This window comes from Syngnathus typhle, unplaced genomic scaffold (assembly GCF_033458585.1).
Source record: "Syngnathus typhle isolate RoL2023-S1 ecotype Sweden unplaced genomic scaffold, RoL_Styp_1.0 HiC_scaffold_215, whole genome shotgun sequence".
In the NCBI taxonomy this organism is placed as follows: domain Eukaryota; kingdom Metazoa; phylum Chordata; class Actinopteri; order Syngnathiformes; family Syngnathidae; genus Syngnathus; species Syngnathus typhle.
This window is the reverse complement of record NW_026872120.1, coordinates 60,001-77,500: the sequence shown is the minus strand read 5'-3', so window position 1 is coordinate 77,500 and position 17,500 is coordinate 60,001.

Genomic DNA, 17,500 nt, shown 5'->3' with positions numbered 1-17,500 from the left:
CCCAGACGGGAAGCTGCGCCCCGTCCGAGTCAGACTCGGTCGGTGCGGCCCGCTGTGGCCAGCTGGCAACTAGCTACGGAAGGGTACCGGCGCTCCCGACGAACCCGCCGGGGTGGCTGGTGACCAACGCTGCGTTCGGCGCTTATTGCTGTGACCGGGAGGGAAGCTGCGCCCCGTCCGAGTCAGACTCGGTCGTTGCGGCCCCCCCGAGCCCGCACGCCTCTCGCGGAAGGTCATACGCCACCGGCGGCACGAAAGACGCCTCCCGCAACGCGGTAGTCGGGAAAGGCTATTCGGATAGTCGAGCAGAGTTGCGACAACACATCCCGCGGTGCCGTCTGGTTAGGCAAGGGTTTGAGAAACAGCATTCGCGGTAGACCGGCGCGGCCGGCGGACACCCACGCGGCGTGCCGCAATCGGATCGCGCGCTCGGCCTCCGTTGATTTCCTCTAGGTGGGTGATTCGGGGCGTCTCGGTCTCGCTGCCGTTCGGTCGCGCCAAGGCCTGCGGGGGCGGCGCGTAGCGCACGCTCTCGCGGCGGCCGAGGCGCTAGAGTGCGACCCGCAAGTGGGGAGGAACCGTCCACCCAACGCCGGCGCGAGCCGGGGCCGGTGGGGGCCCTACCAAGGCGGGTCATGAGTGCCAGTCGGTCAGTTCGGGAGAAGGGGAGGGTACTCGGAGGCCCGCCGGGAGCAGACGGGGGTCCGGAAGCTGAGGGGGGTGAAGGACGGCGGCCGGGAGCAGACGGCCGTCCCCGGGAGGGGGTGTTCGTTCACGTGCGGACGCCGGGAGCAGGCGGCCGTCACGCGATTCTGCCAACCGTTCCTACCGGCCTGTGTTTAAGGAGGCGGCCGGTCCTCCGTCCTTGGATGGATAAGATTCGCAGATTTTCGCCCGGCCTGTGTTTAAGGAGGCGGCCGGTTCCCTCCTTCCTTCCTTTCTTGGATGTATAACATTCGCAGATTTTCGCCCGGCCGGTGGTTTAAGGAGGCGGCCGGTCCTCCCTCCTTGGATGTATAACATTCGCAGATTTTCGCCCGGCCTATGTTTAGTGAGGCGACCGGTCCTCCCTCCTTGGATGTATAACATTCGCATATTTTCGCCCGGCCGGTGGTTTAAGGAGGCGGCCGGTCCTCCCTCCTTGGATGTATAACATTCGCAGATTTTCGCCCGGCCGGTGGTTTAAGGAGGCGGCCGGTCCTCCCTCCTTGGATGTATAACATTCGCAGATTTTCGCCCGGCCTATGTTTAGTGAGGCGACCGGTCCTCCGTGGAGAGCGACCCGCAAGTGGGGAGGAACCGTCCACCCAACGCCGGCGCGAGCCGGGGCCGGTGGGGGCCCTACCAAGGCGGGTCTCATTGCCTGTCGGTCAGTTCGGGAGAAGGTGGGGGTACTCGGAGGCCCGCCGGGAGCAGACGGGGGTCCGGAAGGTGAGGGGGTGAAGGACGGCGGTCGGGAGCAGACGGCCGTCCCCGGGAGGGGGTGTTCGTTCACGTGCGGACGCCGGGAGCAGGCGGCCGTCACGCAATTCTGCCAACCGTTCCCACCGGCCTGTGTTTAAGGAGGCGGCCGGTCCTCCACGAGAAGAATTCTGCCAAACGTTCCACCGGCCTGTGTTTAAGGAGGCGGCCGGTCCTCCCCGTCGTTCCGCCGGCTTGTGTTTAAGGAGGCGGCCGGTCCTCCACGAGAAGAATTCTGCCAAACGTTCCACCGGCCTGTGTTTAAGGAGGCGGCCGGTCCTCCCCGTCGTTCCGCCGGCTTGTGTTTAAGGAGGCGGCCGGTCCTCCACTATTCCTTCCTTGGATGGAAAGCATGTAGCACTTTGAAAATTTTCGAGCACTGTGACACTTTGAAAATTTTCGAGAGTTTTTGTACTTAGAAAATTTTTCGCTCTTGCACTTCCAGAGTGCTTTGCGGTAGCTCCTAGGTTCGCTGTCCGAGCATGTGAACACTTTTTGGGGGGGAACACATCGCTAGAGACACCAGCCGCCTGGTTCTCGGGGCCAAAACTTGTGTTCCCCACACTCGTTCTGACTATATTTTGCGATTTGGGGGTAAAGGTAATGAGTACAGTGACTAGGGGGACCAACTCATCGTACTCTGGCGCACCAACAGACCAAAGCTGGTACTGCACTTACCCCTGGTACCCCAACGCCTGGTACCTGACGGGCGAGAGGCTGATTTTTCGCTATTTGCGGCCGACCGAGGGAACCAGACAAAGCGGACACTTTACGGCGCAAGAGCCGTTGGCACTTAGAAATTTTTCGACAAAGTTGGCGCGAGCTCCAGAAGGAGAGGCTGATTTTTCGCTATTTGTGGCCGACCGAGGGAACCAGGCAAAGCGGACACTTTACGGCGCAAGAGCCGTTGGCACTTAGAAATTTTTTGACAAAGTTGGCGCGAGCTCCAGAAGGAGAGGCTGATTTTTCGCTATTTGTGGCCGACCGAGGGAACCAGGCAAAGCGGACACTTTACGGCGCAAGAGCCGTTGGCACTTAGAAATTTTTTGACAAAGTTGGCGCGAGCTCCAGAAGGAGAGGCTGATTTTTCGCTATTTGTGGCCGACCGAGGGAACCAGGCAAAGCGGACACTTTACGGCGCAAGAGCCGTTGGCACTTAGAAAATATTCGCCAAAGTTGGCACGAGCTCCAGAAGGAGAGGCTGATTTTTCGCTATTTGTGGCCGACCGAGGGAACCAGACAAAGCGGACACATTACGGCGCAAGAGCCGTTGGCACTTAGAAAATATTCGCCAAAGTTGGCACGAGCTCCAGAAGGAGAGGCTGATTTTTCGCTATTTGTGGCCGACCGAGGGAACCAGACAAAGCGGACACTTTACGGCGCAAGAGCCGTTGGCACTTGCGCGAGCTCCAGAAGGAGAGGCTGATTTTTCGCTATTTGTGGCCGACCGAGGGAACCAGACAAAGCGGACACTTTACGGCGCAAGAGCCGTTGGCACTTAGAAAATATTCGCCAAAGTTGGCACGAGCTCCAGAAGGAGAGGCTGATTTTTCGCCGTTTGTGGCCGACCGAGGGAACCAGACAAAGCGGACACTTTACGGCGCAAGAGCCGTTGGCACTTAGGCGAGCTCCAGAAGGAGAGGCTGATTTTTCGCTATTTGTGGCCGACCGAGGGAACCAGGCAAAGCGGACACATTACGGCGCAAGAGCCGTTGGCACTTAGAAAATATTCGCCAAAGTTGGCACGAGCTCCAGAAGGAGAGGCTGATTTTTCGCTATTTGTGGCCGACCGAGGGAACCAGGCAAAGCGGACACTTTACGGCGCAAGAGCCGTTGGCACTTAGAAATTTTTTGACAAAGTTGGCGCGAGCTCCAGAAGGAGAGGCTGATTTTTCGCCGTTTGTGGCCGACCGAGGGAACCAGGCAAAGCGGACACATTACGGCGCAAGAGCCGTTGGCACTTAGGCGAGCTCCAGAAGGAGAGGCTGGTTTTTCGCTATTTGTGGCCGACCGAGGGAACCAGGCAAAGCGGACACATTACGGCGCAAGAGCCGTTGGCACTTAGGCGAGCTCCAGAAGGAGAGGCTGATTTTTCGCCGTTTGTGGCCGACCGAGGGAACCAGGCAAAGCGGACACATTACGGCGCAAGAGCCGTTGGCACTTAGGCGAGCTCCAGAAGGAGAGGCTGGTTTTTCGCTATTTGTGGCCGACCGAGGGAACCAGGCAAAGCGGACACATTACGGCGCAAGAGCCGTTGGCACTTAGGCGAGCTCCAGAAGGAGAGGCTGATTTTTCGCCGTTTGTGGCCGACCGAGGGAACCAGGCAAAGCGGACACATTACGGCGCAAGAGCCGTTGGCACTTAGGCGAGCTCCAGAAGGAGAGGCTGATTTTTCGCCGTTCGTGGCCGACCGAGGGAACCAGGCAAAGCGGACACATTACGGCGCAAGAGCCGTTGGCACTTAGAAAATATTCGCCAAAGTTGGCACGAGCTCCAGAATGAGAGGCTGATTTTTCGCCGTTTGTGGCCGACCGAGGGAACCAGGCAAAGCGGACACATTACGGCGCAAGAGCCGTTGGCACTTAGGCGAGCTCCAGAAGGAGAGGCTGATTTTTTCGCTATTTGTGGCCGACCGAGGGAACCAGGCAAAGCGGACACATTACGGCGCAAGAGCCGTTGGCACTTAGAAAATATTCGCCAAAGTTGGCACGAGCTCCAGAAGGAGAGGCTGATTTTTCGCTATTTGTGGCCGACCGAGGGAACCAGGCAAAGCGGACACTTTACGGCGCAAGAGCCGTTGGCACTTAGAAAATATTCGCCAAAGTTGGCACGAGCTCCAGAAGGAGAGGCTGATTTTTCGCCGTTTGTGGCCGACCGAGGGAACCAGACAAAGCGGACACATTACGGCGCAAGAGCCGTTGGCACTTAGGCGAGCTCCAGAAGGAGAGGCTGATTTTTCGCTATTTGTGGCCGACCGAGGGAACCAGGCAAAGCGGACACATTACGGCGCAAGAGCCGTTGGCACTTAGAAAATATTCGCCAAAGTTGGCACGAGCTCCAGAAGGAGAGGCTGATTTTTCGCTATTTGTGGCCGACCGAGGGAACCAGGCAAAGCGGACACTTTACGGCGCAAGAGCCGTTGGCACTTAGAAATTTTTTGACAAAGTTGGCGCGAGCTCCAGAAGGAGAGGCTGGTTTTTCGCTATTTGTGGCCGACCGAGGGAACCAGGCAAAGCGGACACATTACGGCGCAAGAGCCGTTGGCACTTAGGCGAGCTCCAGAAGGAGAGGCTGATTTTTCGCCGTTTGTGGCCGACCGAGGGAACCAGGCAAAGCGGACACATTACGGCGCAAGAGCCGTTGGCACTTAGGCGAGCTCCAGAAGGAGAGGCTGGTTTTTCGCTATTTGTGGCCGACCGAGGGAACCAGGCAAAGCGGACACATTACGGCGCAAGAGCCGTTGGCACTTAGGCGAGCTCCAGAAGGAGAGGCTGATTTTTCGCCGTTTGTGGCCGACCGAGGGAACCAGGCAAAGCGGACACATTACGGCGCAAGAGCCGTTGGCACTTAGGCGAGCTCCAGAAGGAGAGGCTGGTTTTTCGCTATTTGTGGCCGACCGAGGGAACCAGGCAAAGCGGACACATTACGGCGCAAGAGCCGTTGGCACTTAGGCGAGCTCCAGAAGGAGAGGCTGATTTTTCGCCGTTTGTGGCCGACCGAGGGAACCAGGCAAAGCGGACACATTACGGCGCAAGAGCCGTTGGCACTTAGGCGAGCTCCAGAAGGAGAGGCTGGTTTTTCGCTATTTGTGGCCGACCGAGGGAACCAGGCAAAGCGGACACATTACGGCGCAAGAGCCGTTGGCACTTAGGCGAGCTCCAGAAGGAGAGGCTGATTTTTCGCCGTTTGTGGCCGACCGAGGGAACCAGGCAAAGCGGACACATTACGGCGCAAGAGCCGTTGGCACTTAGGCGAGCTCCAGAAGGAGAGGCTGGTTTTTCGCTATTTGTGGCCGACCGAGGGAACCAGGCAAAGCGGACACATTACGGCGCAAGAGCCGTTGGCACTTAGGCGAGCTCCAGAAGGAGAGGCTGATTTTTCGCCGTTTGTGGCCGACCGAGGGAACCAGGCAAAGCGGACACATTACGGCGCAAGAGCCGTTGGCACTTAGGCGAGCTCCAGAAGGAGAGGCTGGTTTTTCGCTATTTGTGGCCGACCGAGGGAACCAGGCAAAGCGGACACATTACGGCGCAAGAGCCGTTGGCACTTAGGCGAGCTCCAGAAGGAGAGGCTGATTTTTCGCCGTTTGTGGCCGACCGAGGGAACCAGGCAAAGCGGACACATTACGGCGCAAGAGCCGTTGGCACTTAGGCGAGCTCCAGAAGGAGAGGCTGATTTTTCGCCGTTCGTGGCCGACCGAGGGAACCAGGCAAAGCGGACACATTACGGCGCAAGAGCCGTTGGCACTTAGAAAATATTCGCCAAAGTTGGCACGAGCTCCAGAATGAGAGGCTGATTTTTCGCCGTTTGTGGCCGACCGAGGGAACCAGGCAAAGCGGACACATTACGGCGCAAGAGCCGTTGGCACTTAGGCGAGCTCCAGAAGGAGAGGCTGATTTTTTCGCTATTTGTGGCCGACCGAGGGAACCAGGCAAAGCGGACACATTACGGCGCAAGAGCCGTTGGCACTTAGAAAATATTCGCCAAAGTTGGCACGAGCTCCAGAATGAGAGGCTGATTTTTCGCCGTTTGTGGCCGACCGAGGGAACCAGACAAAGCGGACACATTACGGCGCAAGAGCCGTTGGCACTTAGGCGAGCTCCAGAAGGAGAGGCTGATTTTTCGCTATTTGTGGCCGACCGAGGGAACCAGGCAAAGCGGACACTTTACGGCGCAAGAGCCGTTGGCACTTAGAAAATATTCGCCAAAGTTGGCACGAGCTCCAGAAGGAGAGGCTGATTTTTCGCCGTTTGTGGCCGACCGAGGGAACCAGACAAAGCGGACACATTACGGCGCAAGAGCCGTTGGCACTTAGGCGAGCTCCAGAAGGAGAGGCTGATTTTTCGCTATTTGTGGCCGACCGAGGGAACCAGGCAAAGCGGACACTTTACGGCGCAAGAGCCGTTGGCACTTAGAAAATATTCGCCAAAGTTGGCACGAGCTCCAGAAGGAGAGGCTGATTTTTCGCTATTTGTGGCCGACCGAGGGAACCAGGCAAAGCGGACACTTTACGGCGCAAGAGCCGTTGGCACTTAGAAATTTTTTGACAAAGTTGGCGCGAGCTCCAGAAGGAGAGGCTGGTTTTTCGCTATTTGTGGCCGACCGAGGGAACCAGGCAAAGCGGACACATTACGGCGCAAGAGCCGTTGGCACTTAGGCGAGCTCCAGAAGGAGAGGCTGATTTTTCGCCGTTTGTGGCCGACCGAGGGAACCAGGCAAAGCGGACACATTACGGCGCAAGAGCCGTTGGCACTTAGGCGAGCTCCAGAAGGAGAGGCTGGTTTTTCGCTATTTGTGGCCGACCGAGGGAACCAGGCAAAGCGGACACATTACGGCGCAAGAGCCGTTGGCACTTAGGCGAGCTCCAGAAGGAGAGGCTGATTTTTCGCCGTTTGTGGCCGACCGAGGGAACCAGGCAAAGCGGACACATTACGGCGCAAGAGCCGTTGGCACTTAGGCGAGCTCCAGAAGGAGAGGCTGATTTTTCGCCGTTCGTGGCCGACCGAGGGAACCAGGCAAAGCGGACACATTACGGCGCAAGAGCCGTTGGCACTTAGAAAATATTCGCCAAAGTTGGCACGAGCTCCAGAATGAGAGGCTGATTTTTCGCCGTTTGTGGCCGACCGAGGGAACCAGGCAAAGCGGACACATTACGGCGCAAGAGCCGTTGGCACTTAGGCGAGCTCCAGAAGGAGAGGCTGATTTTTTCGCTATTTGTGGCCGACCGAGGGAACCAGGCAAAGCGGACACATTACGGCGCAAGAGCCGTTGGCACTTAGAAAATATTCGCCAAAGTTGGCACGAGCTCCAGAATGAGAGGCTGATTTTTCGCCGTTTGTGGCCGACCGAGGGAACCAGACAAAGCGGACACATTACGGCGCAAGAGCCGTTGGCACTTAGGCGAGCTCCAGAAGGAGAGGCTGATTTTTCGCTATTTGTGGCCGACCGAGGGAACCAGGCAAAGCGGACACTTTACGGCGCAAGAGCCGTTGGCACTTAGAAAATATTCGCCAAAGTTGGCACGAGCTCCAGAAGGAGAGGCTGATTTTTCGCCGTTTGTGGCCGACCGAGGGAACCAGACAAAGCGGACACATTACGGCGCAAGAGCCGTTGGCACTTAGGCGAGCTCCAGAAGGAGAGGCTGATTTTTCGCTATTTGTGGCCGACCGAGGGAACCAGGCAAAGCGGACACTTTACGGCGCAAGAGCCGTTGGCACTTAGAAAATATTCTGAAATTCTCACCGACCTCCGTGGTGGAGAGGCCGAATTTTCGACATTCGTGGCCGACCGGGGAACCGTCGCCACTCGGACAACTTGTGCGGCAGCCCTCGGTGATTTTAGGACCGCTTTTTCACCCTCGCTGTCCGACCGGAGAACCGTCGTAGCTCGGACAGTTCGTGTGCCAGCATCCGCTGGCACTTAGAAAATTTTAAAAAAGAAAAAAATAGTCTTCTGCATATACGTTCTGACTATATTTTGCGATTAGGGGGTAAAGGTAATGAGTACAGTGACTAGGGGGACCAACTCATCGTACTCTGGCGCACCAACACGCCAAGGTTGGTACTGCACTTAGGCTGATTTTTGCGCTATTCGCGGCCGACCGGGGAACCAGCGCGGAGCGGACACATTACGGCGAATGAGCCGTTGGCACTTAGAAAATTTTTGAGCTTTTTTCGAACTTCCGTGAGGCTGATTTTGCGCTATTCGCGGCCGACCGGGGAACCAGCGCGGAGCGGACACATTACGGCGAATGAGCCGTTGGCACTTAGAAAATTTTTGAGCTTTTTTCGAACTTCCGTGAGGCTGATTTTGCGCTATTCGCGGCCGACCGGGGAACCAGCGCGGAGCGGACACATTACGGCGAATGAGCCGTTGGCACTTAGAAAATTTTTGAGCTTTTTTCGGACTTCCGTGTGGAGCTTTGGGGCCGTTCCGCCTAACTTTTTATGCCCGATTAGGCTTCCAGGGAGGCGGCTAAGCATTATTGACCAATCATGGAGCTTTTTTCGGACTTCCGTGTGGAGCTTTGGGGCCGTTCCGCCTAACTTTTTATGCCCGATTAGGCTTCCAGGGAGGCGGCTAAGCATTATTGACCAATCATGGAGCTTTTTTGGGACTTCCGTGTGGAGCTTTGGGGCCGTTCCGCCTAACTTTTTATGCCCGATTAGGCTTCCAGGGAGGCGGCTAAGCATTATTGACCAATCATGGAGCTTTTTTGGGACTTCCGTGTGGAGCTTTGGAGCCGTTCCGCCTAACTTTTTATGCCCGATTAGGCTTCCAGGGAGGCGGCTAAGCATTATTGACCAATCATGGAGCTTTTTTGGGACTTCCGTGTGGAGCTTTGGGGCCGTTCCGCCTAGCTTTTTATGCCCGATTAGGCTTCCAGGGAGGCGGCTAAGCATTATTGACCAATCATGGAGCTTTTTTGGGACTTCCGTGTGGAGCTTTGGGGCCGTTCCGCCTAGCTTTTTATGCCCGATTAGGCTTCCAGGGAGGCGGCTAAGCATTATTGACCAATCATGGAGCTTTTTTGGGACTTCCGTGTGGAGCTTTGGGGCCGTTCCGCCTAGCTTTTTATGCCCGATTAGGCTTCCAGGGAGGCGGCTAAGCATTATTGACCAATCATGGAGCTTTTTTGGGACTTCCGTGTGGAGCTTTGGGGCCGTTCCGCCTAGCTTTTTATGCCCGATTAGGCTTCCAGGGAGGCGGCTAAGCATTATTGACCAATCATGGAGCTTTTTTGGGACTTCCGTGTGGAGCTTTGGGGCCGTTCCGCCTAGCTTTTTATGCCCGATTAGGCTTCCAGGGAGGCGGCTAAGCATTATTGACCAATCATGGAGCTTTTTTGGGACTTCCGTGTGGAGCTTTGGGGCCGTTCCGCCTAGCTTTTTATGCCCGATTAGGCTTCCAGGGAGGCGGCTAAGCATTATTGACCAATCATGGAGCTTTTTTGGGACTTCCGTGTGGAGCTTTGGGGCCGTTCCGCCTAGCTTTTTATGCCCGATTAGGCTTCCAGGGAGGCGGCTAAGCATTATTGACCAATCATGGAGCTTTTTTGGGACTTCCGTGTGGAGCTTTGGGGCCGTTCCGCCTAGCTTTTTATGCCCGATTAGGCTTCCAGGGAGGCGGCTAAGCATTATTGACCAATCATGGAGCTTTTTTGGGACTTCCGTGTGGAGCTTTGGGGCCGTTCCGCCTAGCTTTTTATGCCCGATTAGGCTTCCAGGGAGGCGGCTAAGCATTATTGACCAATCATGGAGCTTTTTTGGGACTTCCGTGTGGAGCTTTGGAGCCGTTCCGCCTAACTTTTTATGCCCGATTAGGCTTCCAGGGAGGCGGCTAAGCATTATTGACCAATCATGGAGCTTTTTTGGGACTTCCGTGTGGAGCTTTGGGGCCGTTCCGCCTAGCTTTTTATGCCCGATTAGGCTTCCAGGGAGGCGGCTAAGCATTATTGACCAATCATGGAGCTTTTTTGGGACTTCCGTGTGGAGCTTTGGGGCCGTTCCGCCTAGCTTTTTATGCCCGATTAGGCTTCCAGGGAGGCGGCTAAGCATTATTGACCAATCATGGAGCTTTTTTGGGACTTCCGTGTGGAGCTTTGGGGCCGTTCCGCCTAGCTTTTTATGCCCGATTAGGCTTCCAGGGAGGCGGCTAAGCATTATTGACCAATCATGGAGCTTTTTTGGGACTTCCGTGTGGAGCTTTGGGGCCGTTCCGCCTAGCTTTTTATGCCCGATTAGGCTTCCAGGGAGGCGGCTAAGCATTATTGACCAATCATGGAGCTTTTTTGGGACTTCCGTGTGGAGCTTTGGGGCCGTTCCGCCTAGCTTTTTATGCCCGATTAGGCTTCCAGGGAGGCGGCTAAGCATTATTGACCAATCATGGAGCTTTTTTGGGACTTCCGTGTGGAGCTTTGGGGCCGTTCCGCCTAGCTTTTTATGCCCGATTAGGCTTCCAGGGAGGCGGCTAAGCATTATTGACCAATCATGGAGCTTTTTTGGGACTTCCGTGTGGAGCTTTGGGGCCGTTCCGCCTAGCTTTTTATGCCCGATTAGGCTTCCAGGGAGGCGGCTAAGCATTATTGACCAATCATGGAGCTTTTTTGGGACTTCCGTGTGGAGCTTTGGGGCCGTTCCGCCTAGCTTTTTATGCCCGATTAGGCTTCCAGGGAGGCGGCTAAGCATTATTGACCAATCATGGAGCTTTTTTGGGACTTCCGTGTGGAGCTTTGGGGCCGTTCCGCCTAGCTTTTTATGCCCGATTAGGCTTCCAGGGAGGCGGCTAAGCATTATTGACCAATCATGGAGCTTTTTTGGGACTTCCAGCCGGTGCTTTGGGGGCCTTCCCCCTCACTTTCTACGCCCGATTGGGCTTCCAGGGACGCGGCTAAGCATTTTTAACAGAAATGGAGCTTTTTGCGGAGCTCCAGCCGGTGCCACCGGCAGGCCGTGCACGCGGACGAGATGACCGAAAGAAGCTCCAGGAGAGCGGATGGACGCTTTTTAAGCACCGAGGCGGAGATCGCGGAGCTTTAATAGACTTCCAGCGGGCCCAAAGCGGCCAGGCAGACGGCGCAGCGCGACCTGGTACCTCGCACGGGACGCATCGCCCCCCCCGCGCACAGTTCCAGGGGGCCGGGATGACGTTTCAAAGCTGCCGCTGCAGCTGCGGCGGGGAGTGGCCTCCCTCCGGTGGACACGACGAGTAAATGACACCGGCCGCTGACGCAAACCCACGCCGGACAGGAGAGCTCAAAAGCCGGGTAACATTTCAAGGAAGACCCCCCCTGCGCAGACCTCCACTAGGCCGGGATGACTGTTCAGCTGTGGCGGGGAGTGGCCTCCCTCCGGTCGGCACGACGAGTAAATGACACCGGCCGCTGACGCAAACCCACGCCGGACAGGAGAGCTCAAAAGCCGGGTAACATTTCAAGGAAGACCCCCCCTGCGCAGACCTCCACTAGGCCGGGATGACTGTTCAGCTGTGGCGGGGAGTGGCCTCCCTCCGGTCGGCACGACGAGTAAATGACACCGGCCGCTGACGCAAACCCACGCCGGACAGGAGAGCTCAAAAGCCGGGTAACATTTCAAGGAAGACCCCCCCTGCGCAGACCTCCACTAGGCCGGGATGACTGTTCAGCTGTGGCGGGGAGTGGCCTCCCTCCGGTCGGCACGACGAGTAAATGACACCGGCCGCTGACGCAAACCCACGCCGGACAGGAGAGCTCAAAAGCCGGGTAACATTTCAAGGAAGACCCCCCCTGCGCAGACCTCCACTAGGCCGGGATGACTGTTCAGCTGCGGCGGGGAGTGGCCTCCCTCCGGTCGGCACGACGAGTAAATGACACCGGCCGCTGACGCAAACCCACGCCGGACAGGAGAGCTCAAAAGCCGGGTAACATTTCAAGGAAGACCCCCCCTGCGCAGACCTCCACTAGGCCGGGATGACTGTTCAGCTGTGGCGGGGAGTGGCCTCCCTCCGGTCGGCACGACGAGTAAATGACACCGGCCGCTGACGCAAACCCACGCCGGACAGGAGAGCTCAAAAGCCGGGTAACATTTCAAGGAAGACCCCCCCTGCGCAGACCTCCACTAGGCCGGGATGACTGTTCAGCTGCGGCGGGGAGTGGCCTCCCTCCGGTCGGCACGACGAGTAAAGCTATTTAGGAAAATCTGAGATAAATATCACTTGCATAATAATTTGGAACACGGTCCCGTGTTCCAAATTATTATGCAAAATGTATTTAGACACCAGCAATCGCACTTAGATTTGTTTCTTTTTTCTTTCTTTTAGCTTCCATAATGTTACCAGGGCGCTGACGCAAACCCACGCCCGGCAGGAGAGCTCAAAAGCCGGGTAACATTTCAAGGAAGCTATTTAGGAAAATCTGAGATAAATATCCTTTGCATAATAATTTGGAACACGGTCCCGTGTTCCAAATTATTATGCAAAATGTATTTAAGTGTCATAAAGATTACATTTTTTGTTTTTCAAGTACTGAAATCACCCTCAGTCATGGTACAGTCCATGGTAGTCTGCCAGGTGAGCGCAATTGTAGTAATTAACAAGTCTATTTAAGTTCCGCGTTTTTAAGCGTTCGGCCATTTCGTTCAACCATGGGGAGGAAAAAGGATCTCTCTGCTGTCGAGAAGCGTGAAATCGTTCGATGCCTTGGACAAGGTATGCAGACATTCGATATTGCACGAAAGCTTAAGCGCGACCATCGAACTTTGAAGAAATTCGTCGCTGATTCGGAGCAAACGCGCGTTCGTGCAGACAAAGGCACGACAAGGAAGGTTTCTGCAAGACAAACAAATCGAATCAAGAGGGCGGCTGCAAGCATGCCACTAAAGACGAGCAAACAAATATTCGACGCTGCTGGTGCCAGTGAAGTCCCACGAACGACGAGGTGCAGGATCCTCCAGAGGCTTGCAGTTGTGCGGAAACCCTCCATTCGGCCACCCCTGAACAACGCGAACAAGCAGAAACGGCTGCAGTGGGCCCAGACTTACATGAAGACAAATTTTCAGACAGTCCTGTTCACCGACGAGTGCCGTGCCACCTTGGATGGGCCAGGTAGGGTTTTTTAAGTTTTTCCTTGCACTTTTGAGAGCTCAGGGGATGCTTTGAGAATAATTGTCAATTTCTGTCAATGTGAAGCCCTTTGAGACTGCTTGTGATTTAGGGCTATACAAATAAACTTGATTTGACTTGACTTTACAGATGGATGGAGTCGTGGATGGTTGGTGGACGGCCACGATAGCCCAACAAGGCTGCGGCGTCAGCAGGGAGGTGGCGGAGTGATGTTTTGGGCCGGAATCATGGGGAGAGAGCTGCTTGGCCCCTTTAGGGTCCCTGAAGGCGTCAAAATTACGTCTGTTAACTACGTGGAATTTCTGACTCAACACTTCTGTCCATGGTACAACAGGAAGAACCGTGCTTTCCGTCAAAAGATCATCTTCATGCATGACAATGCACCGTCTCATGCTGCAAGAAATACGTCAACGTCTTTGGCATCTATGGGAATAAAGGGAGAGAAACTGATGGTGTGGCCCCCATGCTCCCCTGACCTCAATCCTATTGAAAACTTGTGGAGCATCGTCAAGCAGAAAATCTACGAAGGTGGGAGGCAGTTCAATTCCAAAGAGCAGCTCTGGCAGGCTATTCTTAGATCCTGCCAAGAAATTCAACCAGAAACTGTACAAAAACTCACAAGTTCAGTGGATGGAAGAATCGTGAAGCTGCTGTTGAACAAAGGGTCCTATGTTAAAATGTAACTTTGTTTTTTATTGAAATAAAGGGTCCTATGTTAAAATGTAACTTGTTTGTCTTTTCTTTGAAATAGCTTTTGATTTCAGTAAATATGACCTCCTAATGCTGTAAATTCTTAAGATGGGCATTTCAGTTCATAAAAACCTATAAAATGTTATAAAACTCTGTTGTGCGTAATAATGTGGAACAGTGCATTTTAAGTTTTTTATTTTTTAAAAATTCTGTGATCATTCGGAGGTTTGTTCAATAAAATTAGAATTCATCAAAATAATGGTTGATGACTTGAAAATTATGCTGACTCATTTTGCATCGACTATTTAGGAAAATCTGAGATAAATGTCACTTGCATAATAATTTGGAACACGGTGTAAGTGCGATTGCTGGTGTATTTACTCGTCGTGTCCACCGGAGGACGGCAAATCCCCGCCGCAGCTGCAGCGGCAGCGCTTAAATGTCTTCCCGGCCGCCTGGAACTCTGCACGGGGCGTGTTTCGTCCCGCGCAGCGGTACCAGATCGCGCTGCGCCGTCAGCCGAGCCGCGCGCGGTCCGCTGGAAGTCTACACTGTGTTCCAAATTATTATGCAAATTGTATTTATGTGTCATAAAGATTACATTTTTTGTTTTTCAATTAAACTCATGGATGGTATTACGTGTCAGGGCTCTTTGGATCACTGAGATCAATCTCAGACACCGGGGATCATTACCGGCCAGTTGAGCCCAAATTAAGGAAAAACTACTTAAGAATGGTGTTCCACATTATTAAGCAGATAATTTGAAGTTCGCTTTGAGCAGTGGCGGACGCCAACCCACGACCGGTGGGAGAGCTCGGAGGGCGGATGGGCTTTCAAGGAAGCCCCCCAGGCCGGTCCCACTCGCACTTAGAATTTTTTTTTTTTTTGGCTTCCATAATGTACCGGGCGCGGACGCGAAACCCACGCCGGGCAGGAGAGCTCGAAAGGCGGCTAAGCATTCAAGGAAGCACCGTCTGGAGCTTCAGAGCCGTTCCGCCTGACTTTTAACGTAGAGTACCGGGCGCAAACCACTAACTCAAGCCCGGCATGGCAGCTCGAAAGGCGGCTAAGCATTCAAGGAAGCACCGTCTGGAGCTTCAGAGCCGTTCCGCCTGACTTTTAACGTAGAGTACCGGGCGCAAACCACTAACTCAAGCCCGGCATGGCAGCTCGAAAGGCGGCTAAGCATTCAAGGAAGCACCGTCTGGAGCTTCAGAGCCGTTCCGCCTGACTTTTAACGTAGAGTACCGGGCGCAAACCACTAACTCAAGCCCGGCATGGCAGCTCGAAAGGCGGCTAAGCATTCAAGGAAGCACCGTCTGGAGCTTCAGAGCCGTTCCGCCTGACTTTTAACGTAGAGTACCGGGCGCAAACCACTAACTCAAGCCCGGCATGGCAGCTCGAAAGGCGGCTAAGCATTCAAGGAAGCACCGTCTGGAGCTTCAGAGCCGTTCCGCCTGACTTTTAACGTAGAGTACCGGGCGCAAACCACTAACTCAAGCCCGGCATGGCAGCTCGAAAGGCGGCTAAGCATTCAAGGAAGCACCGTCTGGAGCTTCAGAGCCGTTCCGCCTGACTTTTAACGTAGAGTACCGGGCGCAAACCACTAACTCAAGCCCGGCATGGCAGCTCGAAAGGCGGCTAAGCATTCAAGGAAGCACCGTCTGGAGCTTCAGAGCCGTTCCGCCTGACTTTTAACGTAGAGTACCGGGCGCAAACCACTAACTCAAGCCCGGCATGGCAGCTCGAAAGGCGGCTAAGCATTCAAGGAAGCACCGTCTGGAGCTTCAGAGCCGTTCCGCCTGACTTTTAACGTAGAGTACCGGGCGCAAACCACTAACTCAAGCCCGGCATGGCAGCTCGAAAGGCGGCTAAGCATTCAAGGAAGCACCGTCTGGAGCTTCAGAGCCGTTCCGCCTGACTTTTAACGTAGAGTACCGGGCGCAAACCACTAACTCAAGCCCGGCATGGCAGCTCGAAAGGCGGCTAAGCATTCAAGGAAGCACCGTCTGGAGCTTCAGAGCCGTTCCGCCTGACTTTTAACGTAGAGTACCGGGCGCAAACCACTAACTCAAGCCCGGCATGGCAGCTCGAAAGGCGGCTAAGCATTCAAGGAAGCACCGTCTGGAGCTTCAGAGCCGTTCCGCCTGACTTTTAACGTAGAGTACCGGGCGCAAACCACTAACTCAAGCCCGGCATGGCAGCTCGAAAGGCGGCTAAGCATTCAAGGAAGCACCGTCTGGAGCTTCAGAGCCGTTCCGCCTGACTTTTAACGTAGAGTACCGGGCGCAAACCACTAACTCAAGCCCGGCATGGCAGCTCGAAAGGCGGCTAAGCATTCAAGGAAGCACCGTCTGGAGCTTCAGAGCCGTTCCGCCTGACTTTTAACGTAGAGTACCGGGCGCAAACCACTAACTCAAGCCCGGCATGGCAGCTCGAAAGGCGGCTAAGCATTCAAGGAAGCACCGTCTGGAGCTTCAGAGCCGTTCCGCCTGACTTTTAACGTAGAGTACCGGGCGCAAACCACTAACTCAAGCCCGGCATGGCAGCTCGAAAGGCGGCTAAGCATTCAAGGAAGCACCGTCTGGAGCTTCAGAGCCGTTCCGCCTGACTTTTAACGTAGAGTACCGGGCGCAAACCACTAACTCAAGCCCGGCATGGCAGCTCGAAAGGCGGCTAAGCATTCAAGGAAGCGACGCCGGCCGGTCCGCGGGCCAAATAGGGTCCAGTAAAGTACCGGGCGCGGCCACTAACGCCTTGTGGCGGTCGCCTTGTGGCGGTCGGGGGGTGGCGGTCGGGGCTGGCGCTTGGGGCCGGTGGCGGTCGCCTTGTGGCGGTCGCCTTGTGGCGGTCGGGGGGTGGCGGTCGGGGCTGGCGCTTGGGGCCAGTGGCGGTCGCCTTGTGGCGGTCGCCTTGTGGCGGTCGCCTTGTGGCGGTCGCCTTGTGGCGGTCGCCTTGTGGCGGTCGCCTTGTGGCGGTCGGGGGGTGGCGGTCGGGGCTGGCGCTTGGGGCCAGTGGCGGTCGCCTTGTGGCGGTCGCCTTGTGGCGGTCGCCTTGTGGCGGTCGCCTTGTGGCGGTCGCCTTGTGGCGGTCGGGGGGTGGCGGTCGGGGCTGGCGCTTGGGGCCGGTGGCGGTCGCCTTGTGGCGGTCGCCTTGTGGCGGTCGCCTTGTGGCGGTCGCCTTGTGGCGGTCGCCTTGTGGCGGTCGGGGGGTGGCGGTCGGGGGCTGGCGCTTGGGGCCGGTGGCGGTCGCCTTGTGGCGGTCGCCTTGTGGCGGTCGGGGGGTGGCGGTCGGGGCTGGCGCTTGGGGCCAGTGGCGGTCGCCTTGTGGCGGTCGCCTTGTGGCGGTCGCCTTGTGGCGGTCGCCTTGTGGCGGTCGCCTTGTGGCGGTCGCCTTGTGGCGGTCGGGGGGTGGCGGTCGGGGCTGGCGCTTGGGGCCAGTGGCGGTCGCCTTGTGGCGGTCGCCTTGTGGCGGTCGCCTTGTGGCGGTCGCCTTGTGGCGGTCGCCTTGTGGCGGTCGGGGGGTGGCGGTC